At 46.0% G+C, this 18,307-nt stretch overlaps 1 non-coding gene across 1 annotated transcript; it reads left to right on the top strand.

Moving 5' to 3' along the window:
- The first annotated feature begins 4,688 nt into the window (after positions 1 to 4,688).
- LOC139031352 (U6 spliceosomal RNA) lies at positions 4,689 to 4,798 on the top strand. Its single transcript, XR_011483826.1, has one exon. It is a non-coding gene; the product is annotated as a U6 spliceosomal RNA (small nuclear RNA).
- Positions 4,799 to 18,307: the final 13,509 nt, after the last annotated feature.

The following is an 18,307-nucleotide window of genomic DNA, read 5'->3' as shown; positions in this document are numbered from 1 at the left end:
CAAAAAACAGTCTCTGAGAAAGTATATATTTACATATTTTTTTAATGCTAAAGGTATAACTGGAATTCTTTTGAACATGGGAATGCAAGCTTTACCTTTTTAAAATTGACCCTGATGGGGGAGAAATGTATTCAAAAATTCAAAAAAAAAAAAAAAAAAACTATCCTTAGCCCAAAGGAATTTAAAGCATTAAAGTATTTTGTTTGCATCTCCCCTAATGGGGCAGCACTTTGTAATACCAATAGTCCTCTAAGAAAATAAGATTTCTACATCAATAGCTGGCAGTGGTCTACTCCCACTTTTGGAAAATTCCATTCATCCAGAGGAAAGTGGATATATCAGAAGGTGGGTGATTTGTCCACTGTCAAAACCTTGTCCACTGTAGGATTCTCCTGCAGCACCCATGTGAGCAGGATCCCAGCCACGGCTCCTCTTGCAATTTCAACGTCCTCTTCTCCCACGGCAGGGTGGCCCTCACCGGGAGCAGCTGTCCCTAGTCTCCAGGAGAGACAGCTGCGTCCTGGAGAGACGGCGTTAGAAGGGTGCGGGTTCCCTCCTAAGCCCCAGAGTGCATGCCAACGGCTGTCATCATCTGGATTGAATGTCCCCTTCCAAAGCAGTCTGGACCACATCCAGAGCGAAATAAATAAAGCTAAAATCCAGGCAAACAGATGGCAGGGTGGTGGATTGATGGATCGATGAACATGTTGCTTCTGATTCATAAATTAATAAATGGATACAGATTGTGGGTCTCCTGACTCAGATACCAGAAGGGAAAGGAGTAAGATGACTTAGCCTGAGACAAGCAGAAAGAAGCAAACATTCCCAATTCCCTTGTGCTTGTACTAGAGCAGAATGGAATTCTCACATGATAGCTGGGATGTCTATATTAAGGATCTTGGGCCAGGCCTCTACTAAATAAAGTTCAAGTGGCGCTGAGTTCACATGCTACCCAGAGCACTCCCAGACAGCTGATGGCTCTCCCCGTATCTCCTGCTTTGGAACTTGAGCTTCAAAGTAGCTCCTCGCCTGCTCTTGTCATGGCCAGAGTCCACAATGTACCCAGGAGGTGTGACTGTGATGAGCTATCAAAGGACCAACAGATAACAGAGCTGCCTCCCTCATACCCCATATGTGTGTGTGTGAATGTGTCTCTCTCTGCCTGCGCATGTACACACAAACCCATCACTGGAGGTTAATAGTTATGTAAGATGCTATCACCAGGGGAGGCTGGATCAAGGGTGTGTGGGAACTCTCTGAACTCTCTTTGCAATTTTTTTGTAAATCTAAAATTATATCAAAAGAAAGAGATTTAAAAAATAAATAAATAAACTTTAGGTCAACTTGAAGGCCTGAAGCATATCATTCTAGTTTCCAAAGCTGCCTCCTGCATAAGTCATCAACTCCTTCAGAGGGTCAGTGTATCTAACCCTGAAAAGCTGATTAGGTTCCCAAAGGACCGCAAAACATATCCGACATTCTGTGACTATTTAACATGAAGGTGGTTTCTCCTTCCCAGGGGATCATCTGCAGCTGCACCCTGGTGAGACTGAAGTGGAGCCTGGCAGGACAGGCAGTCAGCTGCTGACCATGCTCTGAAGCATTCCCACATTGTCACCACCTCCCCACCTCCACTCTCCCGGATGCAAAGGGCCAACAAACCCAGACGTGACAGTGCCCAGGGGAAGGAGGGGCAGTCTTCACGAGCCTCCTTCGCACCCACAGGAGAAGCACCTTCCTCAGGAGACAGAAGCAGACTGGTTCTAACTGCAATGGCAGTGTCAAAATCACGCCCCGGGTGGTGGGGAGTAGGGGCGGGATGGTCAGTGGGGGTGGGGGATGGGGTGAAGAGGTGGGGGCGGTGGGGGGTGGGAAGTGATGGTCAGTGGGGGCGGGGGCGTGGGGTGATGGTCAGTGGGGGTGGGGGATGGGGTGATGGTCAGTAGTGGTGGAGTGAAGAGGTTGGGGGTGGGGTGGTGATGATCATTGGGGGTGGGAGATGGGATGAAGAGGTAGGGATGGGGGGTTGGGGTGGGGTGAAGAGGTGGTGGATGGGGATGGGGTGGTGATGGTCAATGGGGGTGGAAGATGGGATGAAGAGGTAGGGATGGAGAGCTGGGGTGTGGGTGAAGAGGTGGGAGGCTGGGGTGAGAGATGGGGGAATGGCAGTGAAGAGGTGAGGAATGGGGTAGGGGGATTGGAGTGGGGGTGAAGAGGTAGGGGGATGGGGGTGAAGAGGTAGGGAGGAATGGGACCACGGGGATGGGCCTAGACCAACCAATGCCAGCCCATCACTTCCCCTCCCATAGCCCCACATGTGGCTAAGGAGGAAGCTGAAGAGTGGAACAAAATCTGGATTCCATTAGGAAAAAGGTAGAAGATGGATATGTGAGTTGGCAATCAGTTTTTGCTACTCCCATCATTCATTCACTCATTCATTTGTTCATTCACTCATTCAAGAAGTGAGTCTGCTGACAGTCCATGTCTAGAAAACTCTTGCCCAGAATTGGAGTCTAGCTGTCTTGAAAGTTAGGGTACAGCCATATTTACAGAAGACTATTCCATTTCCCTGATACTTAAAAGTAGCACCGGATATCCCAGTCTAAATACCAGAGAGTAAATGACTGTTTCAGAGTGATTTAAAGTGCACCCGTGCCTCACTTCCCTGGTCACTGCTGACAGGGAAGCGGCTCCGTCTGAATCGGTTGAGGCAGTAGAAGGTGCCCTTCACCAAGCCCGGTCCTAATAATAGCAGCTGTGTGTGACTCAGGTTACAGGTTGGTTCAAATCCATATAAAACTTACTCCTCTGACTGAGGCAATTTTGGTATTTAACTTTGTCTCTCACATGAGATTCTTATTTTTAAAACCTGAGTACTGGAAACAGAAAAGTTGATGTTGAAGTATGTTAGAAGGAATACAGAGCACTCTATTATTATAATGAAGGCCAGAAAAGATTAAGGACTTGTGATTTTTTGAAAAAAGAAATCCCAGGTACTCAATGTTATATCCTCAAGTGGCACACATTTAAAGCTTAATAGTGTGAAAAACGCATACTATTATGCTGCAACTGGGTCGTTAAAAAGCAAGATTTCTTACCTAGTTTCTACAAGATTTCTGAGTGAATGGAACAAAAAAGAATGTTTTTGATTTTACAACTTCTAATATTCACCTGGGTGAAATAATCTATTTAATATCAGTTAATGAGTATACTAATTTTTAAAATCAATAATATGAGATACAAGGGTATATTTATATTTATGTTGAAATACTGTAAGCATGTATTACCGAATACTTAACCCAAGATATATTACAATTAAATAAAATAATTTCAGAAGTTTGTGTGACACAAATGGCCAACAGATGCATGGAAAAATGTCCAATATCAGCAGCCATCAGGGAAAAGCAAATCAAACCCACGGTGAGACACTAATTCACACCCACTATGATAATGCAAATAAAAAAGACATAATAACAAGTGTTGGTAAGGACATGGACAAATTGAAACCCTCATACAGTGCTTCTTGAAAAAAGTAAATGTGGACTACCCTGGTGATCCAGTGGCTAAGACTTCACACTCCCAATGCAGGGTGCCCAGATTCAATCCCTGTTCAGGGAACTAGACCCCACATACCGCAACTAAAGATTCCACACGTTGCAACTGAAGAACCCACACACTGCAATGAAGATCAAAGATCCTGCATGCTGCAACTAAGATGCAGCGCAGCCAGATAAATACATATTAAAAAAAAAAAGTAAAAGAGTGCAGCCACTTTGGAAAGTAGTGTGGCATTTCCTCAAAAGGTCATCATGTTATCTAGCAACTCCAGTCCTTCCAATCTAACCAAGAGAAATGAAAACCTATGTCCACTCAAAACCTTGTCTATGAATGTTCACAGCAGCATTATTTATAGAAGCCTAAAAGTGTAAACTATCCAAAAGTTCATTAGCTTATAAATGGATAAATAAACCGTGGTATACATCCACATGTGGACTATGATATGGCAATAAAAAAGGAATGAAGTACTGATCCAGGCTAGAACACGGATGAACTTTGAAAGCGTCATGCTATGTGAAAGGAGTCAGACACAAAGGACCACATGTTATATGATTTCATCTACATAAAAATGTCCAGAATAGGCAAATTCAAGAAAACAAAGTAGATCAGTGGTTGCCTGGGGTTGGGGGGCTGGGGGAATATGGAGTAATGGTAATGGGTATGGGGTTTCTTTTTGGGGTGATGAAAGCATTCAAAATTGATTATGGTGATGGCCACACAACTCTATGAATACACTAAAAACCAGTGAATTCTATACTTTAAAGGGGTGAATTGTATGGTATATGAGTGAATTCTATTCTTTAAAGGGGTGAATTGCATGGTATATGAGTGAATCCTATACTTCAAAGGGGTGAATTGTATGGTATATGAGTGAATTCTGTTCTTTAAAGGGGTGAATTGCATGGTATATGAGTGAATCCTATACTTCAAAGGAGTGAATTGTATGGTATATGAGTGAATTCTATTCTTTAAAGGGGTGAATTGCATGGTATATGAGTGAATCCTATACTTCAAAGGGGTGAATTGTATGGTATATGAGTGAATTCTGTACTCTAAAGGGGTAAATTGTATAGTATAAGAGTTACATCTCAATAGAGCCTTTTTAAAAAAGCTTTTAAAAAAGTATTTGGGTGCTCGCTTCGGCAGCACATATATTAAAATTGGAACGATACAAAAAAAAAAATTAGCATGGCCCCTGCACAAGGATGACACGCAAATTCGTGAAGCGTTTCATATTTTTACTTTGCAGTCGTTTAATAAAGGTGTGTTGACTTCTTAAAAAAAGATAAAAATTAAAAAAAATAAATTTAAAGTATTTGGGAGGGACTTCCCTGGTGATCCAGTGGTTAAGACTTTGAGTCTCAATGCAGGGGGTGCATATTCGATCCCTGGTCAGGAAGCTAAGATCCACATGCCTCATGGCCAAAAAACCCCAAAACATAAAACAGAAATGATACCGCAACAAATTCAATAAAGATTAAAAAAAAATTCTATGGGAAGCGTGTAACAGTAAAGAGACAGGCACAAGGAAGTTTCTTAGAAGTGACAGAACTATTCTGTATATTAGTGGTGGTCACACAACTCTATACATAAATGGATGCAAAAAAAAAAAAAAGCCTGTTACTCTGTATGAAAATATGAAAAATAAGTATTTTCCCATAAGTCTATGGCTTTGGGTATCCACAGCTGATGTGTGATGAACGAATGTTCAAAGATAATCATATCAATGATTAACCTATGAGACAGGGAATGACTGACTGCTGACTTGACTGTATTTGCTTCAGTGAATAAAATAACCAAGTCACCTCCACTTAGCACCGTGCCTAAACTGTAACATCCTTTCAAATATTTTAACCATGCTGGGAACAGGTATGATGGTGATAAAACAGCAGAAGGCCATTTTGATAGGAAATAATGGGGTCTTCCAGATAACGATGCTCTTCTTCCAGCCACTAGGTGAGGAATGGGACTTGCTATACAACTGGCAAGCAGGTGACCTGGGCTGAGTTATTTCAGACCCTCCTGCTTAAATCTTCCCACAGCTCCCCATCATGGCTAAAATAAAACCCAGACTCCTGATTCCATCCTGCAAGGCTCTCACTGTAAGCATGTTATCTGGCTGTACCAGGCTGGGGACCAGGACACAGCAGGACGGCAGGGTGGGCCATGAAACCAGCAGGCCTGACACTTCAGACAAAGGGCAAAGGTCATTCACTCCAAGCAATTCATTGATGGCACTGACCTGGTACTCAGGACAGTAACTGGACATATAAACCCTTGATAAACAGCAGCTACTGTCACTGTTACAGACACACAAGTTCTATACACATACACAGACACGCACACACACATCAGTGTCAGCTTCCTAAGGAAAGGGAGTGGCCTCCTCTGTATCCTCATCACCCACAAAACCGGTCTTAGAGGACAGAAGGACGATTCAGGAAGAACTTGAGTGTTCAGAGAAAATTCTAAGAAAATGGAAAGCAGACCTTTTGTGTCCCAGTAACTTTCATCACACCTTACCTAAGTGTCAGGGTAGGGCAGGCTGTCTGCAGGGAGAGAGATTTTGGTTCCTACCTAGAGTGAGATGAGCATCACCAGTCCATCACTGGTCATTAAAAAAGCAAAGGGGACCCTCAGCAGAGCTTCATTTCACTCAGGGAAGACAAGTTAATGAGAGAGGGAAGGCAGTGTCCCTGGATTTGCAATACTTCTCTGCTCGGGCTCGTTCAGGCCTGCTTACCTGACCAGCCAGGCCAAGCCTGGTCGGTGTGAACCTGGTTCAGAGCAGACCCTTGGCAGCGGCTCCTCTGGGCCTGGATCCTGGGGAGGGTGGTGGGGAGGCAGTGGCTCCTCTGACAAGGATTTCTTCGGTTTTCCCCTGGGTCCAGGAAGAAAGGAGACTATACCACAGAACGGGGGCCTAAGCACAGTACACCCAGCTCCCCCACGAAGAGGAGAAACTCCCCAGCTTCCCCCAAAGCAACAGTGGCCCCAAGGGTCTTCTTTTACCCTCTTCCTCTGCCACCAACAGAGTGACCCCTAATTCTGAATGGAACTGTGGTATTTCCTGTCTCACAGAGTATTTGGAGTTTTATGGGTTTTTTTTCCCCAGGAATGGTGAGCAGGGGGGGGTCATCACCCACTCTTTCTTTCTCGACATGCAAAGGATGAGTTCAGTTATCACACTGCACGAACTGTAAACATTCACTAAAAGTCAATCAGACAGGGTCCATAAGGTCCACCAGCTTAAACAAATGGAAAAGAAAAGACTTCATTGTGTGGGGCATTGCCTGGGAGAAGCAAGAACTCATAAAAACGGCCATTGTTGGGGAGGAAAGAATCTGATGGCTTTATTCCGGGCAGCACATGAAAAAGCAACATTCAGCCGGCTTGCAGAGTCAGGGAATCTAAATGGCAGTAGAGTGGCCGGTCAGCCAGCTCCCCCTGCCTTTCCCCCTTCGCAGAAGGCTTGAAGGGAGCCAGGCCCACCGACAGCTCCAAATGCCAAGGGAAAATGACTCCTTGAGGGCCGGTGCACCCAGCCCCAAATTTTCTCACGGTGCAGGGATTTCTGATAACTGGAACTTAAATCCTGGGGCTCCTGGCCACCCCAGTCCTTAGAACACTGGTGTCTGGGGCTCTTCTGTGATGGGGGGGAGGGTCAGAGGAAGACAATGGAGAACAATGCATACAGTGTGAACTCAGCTAGGTTAAACACACATCCCGTACCCATATGCACACAGAATAAAGACTGGAAGGAACCCCCAGAATGCCAGCTGCTGTTATCGCTAGCATCCACATGCACAGGCCTTGTTAGTTCTTCACATAATGTACAATAAGACAAGTTATTTTTTCCTTCAAGATTTAATCATGCTTTGGTTCCACTTGGCTACTTTCCTACATCAGAGGCTGAAGTTGCTCAACAACGGCATAAGCAGCCTTAGGCAGGGATGTTCCGGGGCTGTTTCCCTCAGGAGTCCTCAGATGAGATTATGGCTCCCTGGGGGGACAGCTTGCCAGGTTTTCTGGGACTAAACCCCAAACCAACAATAGCTGACTTCTCTGTGTGTCTACAAGATCATCTGGACCAGTTAGCATGCGTTAGAAGCTTCTGGGGTGTGTGTGTTTGTGTGTGTGCGTGTGCACTCAGTCATGTCTGACTCTTTGCAACCCTGTGGACTGAAGCCGGCCAGGCTCCTCTGTCCATGGGATTCTCCAGACAAAAATACTGGAGTAGGTTGCCACGTTCTACTCCAGAGGATCTTCCCGACCCAGTGGCTAAAACTGTGTCTCTTGTGTCTCCTGCATCGGCAGCCAGGTTCTTCACCCTGGTGCCACGTGGGAAGCCCCAGAAGCTTCTGAAGAGCGTGTGAAAATACAGTCTGCTGGGCCCCAAGCCTGAGCTTCTGTGGTCTGGAGTAAGGCCCAAGAAAGTGCATTTTAGACAAGCTCCCAGGCTGATGCTGATAGCTGGGGACCTTAATGAAGCCATTGTACGAAATCAACAGGTAATTTCAGGCCAAACACATCCCTAAGACACCAACACACTGAACTCCAGCATAGGGATGATGCCATGCCCCTTAGAGCCCTACCTGAGATAGGTGTTTTTGATTTGGAGCCTCCTTTTAATTCCTGTGAGTCTGGATGTAACTGATTACTCCTCGCTTCTGATGAACCTACAAATTTAATCATTCAAAAATTGGGCACATCCTAAGTGGGCTATCATAACAGAGGCCACAGGACAGCTGCAAATCACAAAAGGCTTCCAAATGAGCCATCGGGGTGTCACCAGGCAGTACAGAACACAGGACTAGAAGGGGAAAAGGCAATCCTAATGAGCAAGAAAGAGTTATTTTAAGGTCCTCAGAAAACACCTGAATTGATCACCAAAAAGCATACATTTACTGGAAAGGAGGAAGAAAACTAATCAATTAGCGCCAGAAATATGACTTCGTGTTTTATGGATTTATGATGGGAAGTTAGTCTTTGGGCAATACATTTTTATTTCTTCTTCCTGAAACAAGTACTGAAATTCCAGCAGACACTGTACCTTTTAGCCTAAATCCAAAGGTAACAACTCTGAACACATTGCTCCATCTTCCCCTGTCAGACGGACTCCAAGCATGCAGCAGACATCCTCTGAATTCCATCTTCCTAGGAGTGGGAACTCCAGCAAGAGCTGGTTTATCCTCTGGGCCTGTTAGATGAGCCACAAACTCCTCTAAAGGAGGAAGGTCTTGTACAAGCAGCGGGACAAGGTAGCACAGAGGGAACCGACCAGAATCTGTATCAGCTGGTGGAGCTGGCTAACTCCACCCTGCCTTCCCAAGTTATAGCCTTCTGAGGGGCTTTCTTAGGAGTTTTGGATTGGTGCAAAATTATGTGTGATTTTTTTTTTTTTTCCAAATGTGGTCTATGACAGATCTGAATCTATAAAAAGGAACACAACTGTAATAGTTGCTCAATCAAAACACAATGCTTCCAGTTTCAAATTTGGCATCTGCTACCCAACTGAGGCCCCAGATTCTTTCCTGTTTGCCATTTCATTTGGAGACCACTGCCCCAGAACACACATTACTGGCTTAGGTAGGTACTGGCCTGGCACGGAAGGGAGGGTGATAGGGAAAGAGGACTAGTCTCTGCAGGCTCGGAGATGGGGAAGCACAAGCGCTCCACTTACAGGACACACTAGACCGTTCAATTACCTGAAGTTCACACAACTGAAAAGCCCCAATGAACAGATTTTTTAAAATTACCTTTATACGTAATGGGCGATGACAACGATGGCCCTGGAACATGGGGCTGATTCTGAAGAATGTCTGAATAGACAGTCCACTATGCAGTGTTTCAATTTATTAAACACAAAGGCCTGGGAGTTCCCTGGTGGCCCCGTGGATAGGATTCAGCGCTTTCACTGCAATGGACCAGGGTTCAAACCCTGGTCAGGGAAACTAAGATCCCTCAAGCCAAGTGGTGCGGCCAAAAAATAAAAATAAAAAAAACCTAATGGCCTGATTTCTAACCCTCCCAGGTGAAGGAGTTCTGACTAAGGGTGGAAGACGCATGCCAAGGCCTTAGGATCACAAGACAACCGCAGGCTGGGCTGAGATGTGAGGCCCAGTCAGGCACTGAACCAACCAAGGCAGTGAACCTCAGTTGCAGAGGCCTCAGAGGCCCTGTCCTCACTTTAAGCAACAGCATTAGGCAAAGGGTGTCTGGTCTCCCTTACCCCAGATTAGGCCCAGAGCTATCCCAGAGCTATCCCCAACCTCACAGTGAACCTTCAGATTTTGTTTAAATGAATTAAATGTGATTCCACCTTTAAAACTTCTACTCTGGAACAGTTCCCACAGTGGGTTTCCTGTAAACAAGCATGAGTCTGGCTTCTAAATAAGGTTATAAAATGAAAAGGTATACATTTATAGAGATAAAATATACTATAAAATGTGTCCTCATAAGCAGAAGTTTATGGTAGCCATAGGTTTCTGCTTCAAGAAATCTTAATCATCCTATTTCAAGACTGCCACCTCTTACAAGATTTTTTTTTTAAACAGAAATACACAGGTATCAGCTGTAAAGATGTGATTTTCTCCAGGGAAAGTGGCTTTACAACTCTTAATTTCTTAAACTAGACTAACTTAAAAATCCAGAGAAATCACGTAATTCAAGTGAAAAAACACAGGCCCCAAAAAACTGGCAGCAGGCTCGTGGCTGCTTCACTGGCTGACCTTTGCTACTAAGTATGTGTAATAGCCAATAAATAATATTTATTAATAAACACTTGGGCTTCCCAGGTGATAGCCTGATATACAACCGCCTGCCAATGCAGGAGACCTACGAGACGCCGGTTTGATTATTGGGTCATGAAGATCCCCTGGAGGAGGGCATGGCAACCCACACTGGTATTCTTACCTGGAGAATCCCATGGACAGAGGAGCCTGGCAGGCTAGAATCCATAGGGTCGTAAAGACTGAAGCGACTTAGCATGTGGCATGTCCCCTCACCCTCACCACCTGATGAAGGAGGCACCCCATCTCGCTCCTACCAAGGAGGAGCCTGCAACTTCAGAAGCTTAGGAAATGGCTGCATAGCTGGCAAGGGGCACAGAGGGGCAAGGATCTGGGCGGTCTGGCCGCAGAGCCCAAGCTCTTGGCCTCACAAAGCCAGACTTGTACTGGCAGACCCGATTCATTGACTGCACTTTCTAGGAAAGCTGCCCTCTTACACAGAGAAAACTCCTTCCACGTAACACAGATGATATCCAAAGAGCTTTAAAAAAACAAACAAACAAAACCTGAAGAGTAGATGAGAATGAGGTAGGAATAGACTGTAGTACTGAAAAATGGTACTTTAAAATAACAACATCAGTTTTATTATAGTCCCCAATCTAAGACAATCCAGCATGTGGGGTCACCTGAAAGGTGGGTTTGTACTCAGGCCAGGGGACAGGGGCATCTGGGCTCCAGCAAGTGAAGAGAACTAGCTGGTCACAGGCCACCCTTTCCATCCCAAAGCAATCCACTTCCGGAGATCAGGACAAGGACTCACAATCGGAGGGCAACCAACATTCGAGATTCCGTTTTCAAAATATTAAACTATGATCACAATCATCATTTTGCCTCCTGCTAACCAAAGATATTTTAAAGGGCCAGGAAGAAGGCTGTCCATCAAGTCATCAAGAACCCTAACAGGTCAAAGCATTGTCCTCTTCCACATCCCAGTCCCCTGGGGACAGAGAGGGCAGGGCTCCTTCTCCCCCAAACAGGCCATCGTGAGAACCGGGGACACCGAGAAACAAAGCCAGGGACTAGCTCAGAAATAGCCACGTCATGCAGACACAGCCTATCTGAGCTCATGAATGCTGGGATCCCCTTTCCTCCCCACCTCCATGGAGAAAATGGGACACAGGGTTTTGAGTTGGAGAAATCTACAGGCAAAAAGCCAAAGACAACATCGACCTAGAGCTGGATTCACTCACAGGGCTGGGGGCTGGGGGCAGAAGAGGGGGGCTGGGTCACAGGAGGACAAAGGATTTCCAAGACAAGGGGGGAGGGGGAGGGCAGGGGTCAGGGGGAAGGGACTAGGGAGAGAAAAAAAGGGGCCAGAAGAGAAGTGGGGAGGGAAGGGGGGATGAGGGAGGGACCAGCAGGAGAGGCCATGGGGAGGGGACAAGACGGAGAGAAATGGGAGAAAAATAGGAGAGGGGCGAGGGTGGGGGATGGGGGCGAGGACGAAGACGGGGGATGGGGCGGGGGAGAGAGAAGAGGACAGGCAGGAGGAGAGCTAAAAGCAAAAGACCAAGTGAGACAGCTGAGTGCCATGAAACGGTTGCTAAGCTGCTGCCCATAAACCCAATAATAATGGTCACGGATACACTAATCCTTGCCCCAAAAGGGGGAGGAAAGGTCAGAAAGAACTGTAAAGCAGGGTTCCCTGGATCAAATTCCACATAAGCATCCTTCCTAATGTATTCTTCACAAAGGAGACCACATCCTCTGGTAACAAGAACCAGGATCATCATTCTTTTTAGAAAACGAGACAAAGAATCAGTATAATGAGCAGCACTTCCAGACCATGACAGGTCAGAGTCTACTTCAGTAATCACAGACAGTAATCACAGCGGCAGCAATGATACATAATCAGCCCGAGAGAGTGGAACAGCCCTTTCGCCATCAAAATTAAGAATTGTATTCCTTGTCTGGGATGTACACTGTGAAGCGATCACTTTCACAGGTTCATTTTCCACAAGAAAAAAAAAAAGACAAAGAACTGTAGTTCAATGAAAAACAGTTTGCAAGCATAAGCAATTGCTACTAAGTCTGCTTCATTGAAAAGAAAAGGTATTTTTACTTCATGGCAGTTCTGAAAAGTATAAGAAAGTAATGAAGTAATTTCTGAAAATCATGTATTATAATATACCATGTTAATATAGGACTAAGACTATATGATTAGCTCAAGAGATGCAGAAAATGCGTTTCACAGGATTTCAACCAACTTTCATGACAAAACATTCAACAAATAAGAAATAAAAAGAAACTTCCTCAAGATGATAAATAGCACCTATGAAAAACTTACAGATAATATCAGACTTAACTGGGAAAGTGACTGTTTTCCCATATGATCACTTGCTGAACATTATCCTGCAGGTTCTAGTCAAAGAAAGTAGGCAAGAAACCTACTTGCCGGCTGGGCAACCTCTAACTGGTTTCCATAGTATACCTCCGCTGGTTTACTATATACTACACTATACTACACTATACTATACTATACTATACTATACACCTCCTGCTGGTATACCCGTCACTGGGAGGACAAAATGCTATAATCCATGTAAACACTTGATAAATGTTATCCATTGTTATCATTAACATAGAAGAGAAAGGTTAGTCCAGATCAGTTCAGCCACTCAGTCGTGTCTGACCCTTTGTTGACCCCGTGGACTGCAGCAGGCCAGGCTTCCCTGTCCATCACCAACACCCTGAGCTTGCTCAAACTCATGTCCATTGAGTCGGTGATCACATCCAACCATCTCATCCTCTGTAATCGCCTTCTCCTCCTGCCTTCAATCTTTCCCAGCATCAGGGTCCTTTCTAATGAGTCAGCTCTCCGCATGAGGTGGCCAAAGTATTGGAGTTTCAGCTTCAGCAACTGCCCTTCCAGTGAATATTCAGAATTGATTACCTTTAGGATTGACTGATTTGATCTCCTTGGTGTCCAAGGGACTCTCAAATGTCTCCTCCACCACAGTTCAAAGGCATCAATCCTTCTGTGCTCAGCCTTTTTTATTGTCCCGCTCTCATATCCATACATGACTACTGGAAAAACCACAGCTTTGACTATAGAGACCTTTGTAGGCAAAGCAATGTCTCTGCTTTTTATTTATTTATTTATTTATTTTGTCTCCGCTTTTTAATACGCTATCTAGGTTTGTGATAACTTTTCTTCCAAAGAGCAAGCATCTTTTCATTTCATGGCTGCAGTCACCATCTGCAGTGATTTTGGAGCCCAAGAAAATAAAGTCTGCCACTGTCAGAGCCCAACTTTGGAAACTGAAAGAGATTATCTAGATCGTGCTTGGGTTGGTTCCTCTAGGACGCTCGCCCAACACAGATTATGCTGCTTCCTCCGCCTGACGGGCCTTGCTCCCTCCGTTTGGCTGGGTGCTTCTCTAGCTCTCAGGGCCTCAGGGGAGTCTTCTCAAACTCCCTAAGCCAAAAGATCCTATGACAGCCTTCCAAGCACAGTGGCCTCTTGGTCACAGTTACAACTTTACATTTGTTTGTGAAACTGCATTATGTTCATCTACAAAACCATACTATAAATTCCAGGGGGCAGGATTATGTGCCCACACACCATCCCCAGCAACCATTCACTCAACAAAAACACTGTGCCAGTTATCTAGAATAAACTTTACTTAAAACCAACTGAGTATGGAATTTAATCACATTTACAAAATACCTTCAGAATAACAGCTAGATGACTGATTGCATAACTGAGGACTATAGCCTGGCCAAGTCGACACATTGAACTGTCAACTGAAAAAATAGTCACAACTGAAAAGTTTATTTGGTGGGAACCTTTAGGATTTCAAGCCCAGGAAACAGCAACTCAAGTGATGCTGGGAGAACTCCTGTGAGGAGGCAAGGGGAGGAGCCAGGTTGTATAGAAGTTTGTAACAAAGGGCAAGTAGTCTGAACATCAAAAGTATTTTTGTGAATTAAAGAAAACAAGATATCTCAAGTTAAGGAATTTAGCGCCTTTCTATGTATGGGAAGATACAAGAATCTGGGGTCACTGAAATCATTTCTTTAATAAGCATCTGAGTTCTCTGGGGCTGGTTATCCTGTATTGTCCTTCAATGCTCATTGAAGGGAGTGGCTGCAGCCTAACGGCTGCTGGATTGCAGGTGTTGGTCTCCTTCCTGGTTGCCCCGGAGGGCTGGAATTGCTGATGACACTGACGTCTTTGTTTATTTATATAGCAGGAAATACTCCATTTCTCAGAATTGACTATCACATCCCCTAAGATCAGAAACAAGGCAAGTAAGTCCCCTTTAACACAGTGCTGGAAATTCTAGCCAAGGCAATAAGGCAAGAAATGGAAATGAAAGGCCTATGGATAGAATAGGAAAAATAAAACTGTCTCTATTTGAAAAAATAAACACAAAACATTGTGCCAAGCACTCTGCTAGGTTAGGTCCTCAGCATTCCCAGTGCACATCATATATGAGGTCTCTGACTTCCAGCAGCTTCCATTCTATTTAGGGGAAAGGCTGAAAACAGAACCCATAAACCAGTAAGACTGTAAAAGAGAATCAGCCCCCAAAATGGGCATGCCGTAAGTATTTGTTCAACAAAAGAAAGACAAAGAACCTTCTTTAATCAGTTACTTGACTCTGAAAACTATCAAAGCAGCTTCCGCTTGTATCCGAGCACAACAGCACAGTTCTGCTCCACGGTTCCGCGAGGCTATCAACTCTGCTCTGCCAGGTTCACTTCAAAGGAGCTTCAACTCCCCCAGAAGGTTAAAAGTCACTTCAATAGCCAGAGATAGATCTGGTCTGAAAGTGAGGAGACACTGCTTCTAATTCTCAGAACCAGAAACACAGCCATTTTTCCCAGTTGTGCCATGAGTCAGAGCAGCCTCAGCTATCTCATGACCCAGGAATTCTGTTACACAGCTCTGGTGATTACAACTTGTGATTTTAAAAGGGTCACGAACGTGCGATAAAAGCACAGGGAGGCTGCACAGAGGGTTGGCTCCTTTAAGGCTGGTTCCTATTTGCAAGCCCACGCCCTTCTATCACCTGGCAGAGGGGCAGAGCAGCTGAGAACTGACCACGTTAAGATCGAAAAGCTCACTCTTGCTCTGCAGTCATTCAGTAATATTTACTGAGCACTGATTTTCTGCCAGGCACTATTATGTGCTCCTGTGTGCTCACTCAGTCGTGTCCAACTCTTTGCGACCCCATGGACTATATATAGCCCACCAGGCTCCTCTGTCCATGGGATTTCCCAGCCAAGAATACTGGAGTGGGTTGCCATTTCCTTTTCCAGGGGATCTTCCCGACCCAGGGATTGAACCCAAGTCTCCTGCACTGGCAGGCAGATTCTCTACCACTGTGCCACGTGGAAGCCCTCTATGCCTTCCTAGGACTGGCAATATAGCAGAAAATGAATCCAACAAAAAGGCCTGTCCTCATGGAACTGGAGATCTATAAGGAGTAATTATCTCAACAAGCTCTCTTCCCTATACTACACGGACAAGAACGGCCCTTTGGGTCAAGAGCTGAATGCCAGGTCAGATGTCTGTATGCCCTCCACTGTCCAAGTGAAGCCTCTCAACGATCCTCTTTACCCTCACGGGGCCACAGACCAAAATATCAGCCGTGAGAGGCCACTGGGAAAAAAAAACTGCTGATACAGATGGGTAACGTGGTGTCAAGAAAGGTTTCCGAGGCCAACCTCAGGCCAGAACGAAAAGGTGAGTGGAATCAGCCAGGCTGCCAGATCAGGGTGTGCAGGGATGGGGGAGGGGTGCTCTTCAGCACCTGTAACAGCAGAGGCTAAGTCCTGGAGGAGGAAGAAAGCACAGCTCAATTAGGGAGCTGAAAAAGCTCTGGATGGCTTCAGCAAGGGAAGGGGGGCAGCAGTCACTTTGGCCCCATGGGGAGTTCCTGATCGGTTTTAAGCTGGGGAAATGATGGTATTCAATTTGCACTTGAGAAAGGTCACTTTAGCAGCAGAAAATATTGGAGCAGTGGAGCCCAGCAGGGCATTCAGGAAGATCTGTGAGTTGACTGCCTGGAAGTGGGGGAATGACAGAACTGTTGAGTCAGGAAAAGGTCCAAGTTCCTGCTTGAGTAGCTGGAAACAGCGGTCCATATGACTAGTAAGACCCTTTCTTTGCTGGGGAGGAGGCTGGGGCGAGGGAGAGTATGTGGTGGTGTTCATGCATCTTGAAACGGAGGTGTGCAGGGGGCAAGCAGGTAGGTAAAAGGGTACAGCGCTGGAGAAAAGATTTGGGTAGTGGCGGCAGCCGAGGCCATAGGCATGGTGGCGTGTGGGGCAGAGCGCAAGGCAAGGTGCTCACCTGAGGTGACGCACCACCACTCAAAGGCTACTCGGGGACAGAGGAGGCTGCAGGCTGCCAAGGTGGCGTGGTGGAAAGAGGAGGAGGGAGGCCATGAGGGTGTAGCTTTCCAGAAGACAAGGGGAAAGAGAATTTTACATGCAGGTAATTTTAGTCTGTGCTGTCAAAGGCCAAGGACGCCAGGAGTGGAAGGTGTGTGCTGGATTTGGCACCAAATTCACTGTGCTTGGCACCAAATTCACTGTGCTGGTGGTGGAATCATGGGCTTGGGTGCTTGAGATCAGTAGGGCCAGGGATAGGAGGAAAGGAAGGTTCAGTGAGACTGGCAGCAAAGGAGAGGAAAGAACTAAGGCTGGAGGGAAAACGGGCTCGAGAAAGACAGCAGAGTATGGTACAGGATAGTGAGTGGGGTCCAAGGATAAGATGAAGCTCTCCTAAGAAACAGAAAGGAGGGCCAATCATCAAGAACCAGCCCCGAGCAGGTGGGAGAAGGTGGGGTCCAACAATAGGGTGCAGATCAGCCTGGGGATAAAGAGGGTCTTTCCCTCACTTGACAGAACAGAGAACAAGAGATGGACACTCCCATAGCTGGGCATATGAAGGCTGGAAGGCAGCTAGTTGCCTGCTTCAGCTCACTCGATTAAGAGGACCTACTAAAAGCAAGCAGTCAGGTGTTTGAGAAAGACATGGGAAGTCTAGAATAGTCACTGCAGCAAAAGATAGAGCAAGAAGCCCAAGGAAACACAAGGGGACCACTAAGCAGAAGCCATGCCCCATCTGAAGGTGCTTTACAGAGTGACAGGTGATTATATAATTTCTCCAGTCATCCCCAAAAGAGACGGGCACAGTTCTGCCAGGTGACACCAAGGAAGGGCAGCGGGTACTCGGTGATGACAAGCTGGGGTGGAAGAGAAGCCAGGACCATGGACGGGGCAAGGAATGAGAGCAAAAGACTGGAAGGACTGAAGTTCAAAGAGCAGAGAGGTCACACTTGGGATATCAGAGGTGGAACACGTAACCCCAGGAGATGACATAGTCTGGCTGTGACCGGGAAAGTGGGTGAAGCAGGGTGGAGAAGTCACTGCTGGAGGGGAGATGGGCAAGGTGCGAGGTGAGTCATCAGAACCCAGAATGATTCAGAAGTCAGCCAGGGCAAGATGCGTGTGTGTGTGTGTGTGTGTGTGTGTGAGTGAGTGTGTGCTCAGTAGCCGACTACAGCCCGCCAGGTTCCTCTGTCCATGGGATTTCCCAGGCAAGAATACTGGAGTGGGTTGCCATTTCCTCCTCCAAGGGATCTTCCCAACCTAGGGATCAAACCCACGTCTCTGGTGTCTCCTGCACTGGAGGAGGATTCTTTACATCTGAGCCACCTGTTCCACCCCTGGGGGAAAATGACCTTATGTCAAATGCTTAAGTCTTCCCTGGTAGAGCCAGAGAGGCTTGGAGCAGAAGGAGGAAGAAGGGGATAATAATACACTGAAATTCACCAGCCCCAAAGGAACAGGCTCAGAGCTCCTTCACTAAATGCCTACCACATGCTGCCAAACCAGCAAGAATAAGGCAAACCTTCCTATGCATCACCATCTTTACCCCACAATCACACTACACAGTCTTATTCTACAGATGGAAAAATAGAGGCTCACTGGCTAAGATT

The sequence above is a fragment of the Odocoileus virginianus genome, chromosome 26 (assembly GCF_023699985.2).
Source record: "Odocoileus virginianus isolate 20LAN1187 ecotype Illinois chromosome 26, Ovbor_1.2, whole genome shotgun sequence".
NCBI lineage: Eukaryota > Metazoa > Chordata > Mammalia > Artiodactyla > Cervidae > Odocoileus > Odocoileus virginianus.
The sequence above is the reverse complement of the archived record's forward strand: the minus strand, read 5'-3'. Positions and strand labels throughout refer to the sequence as shown.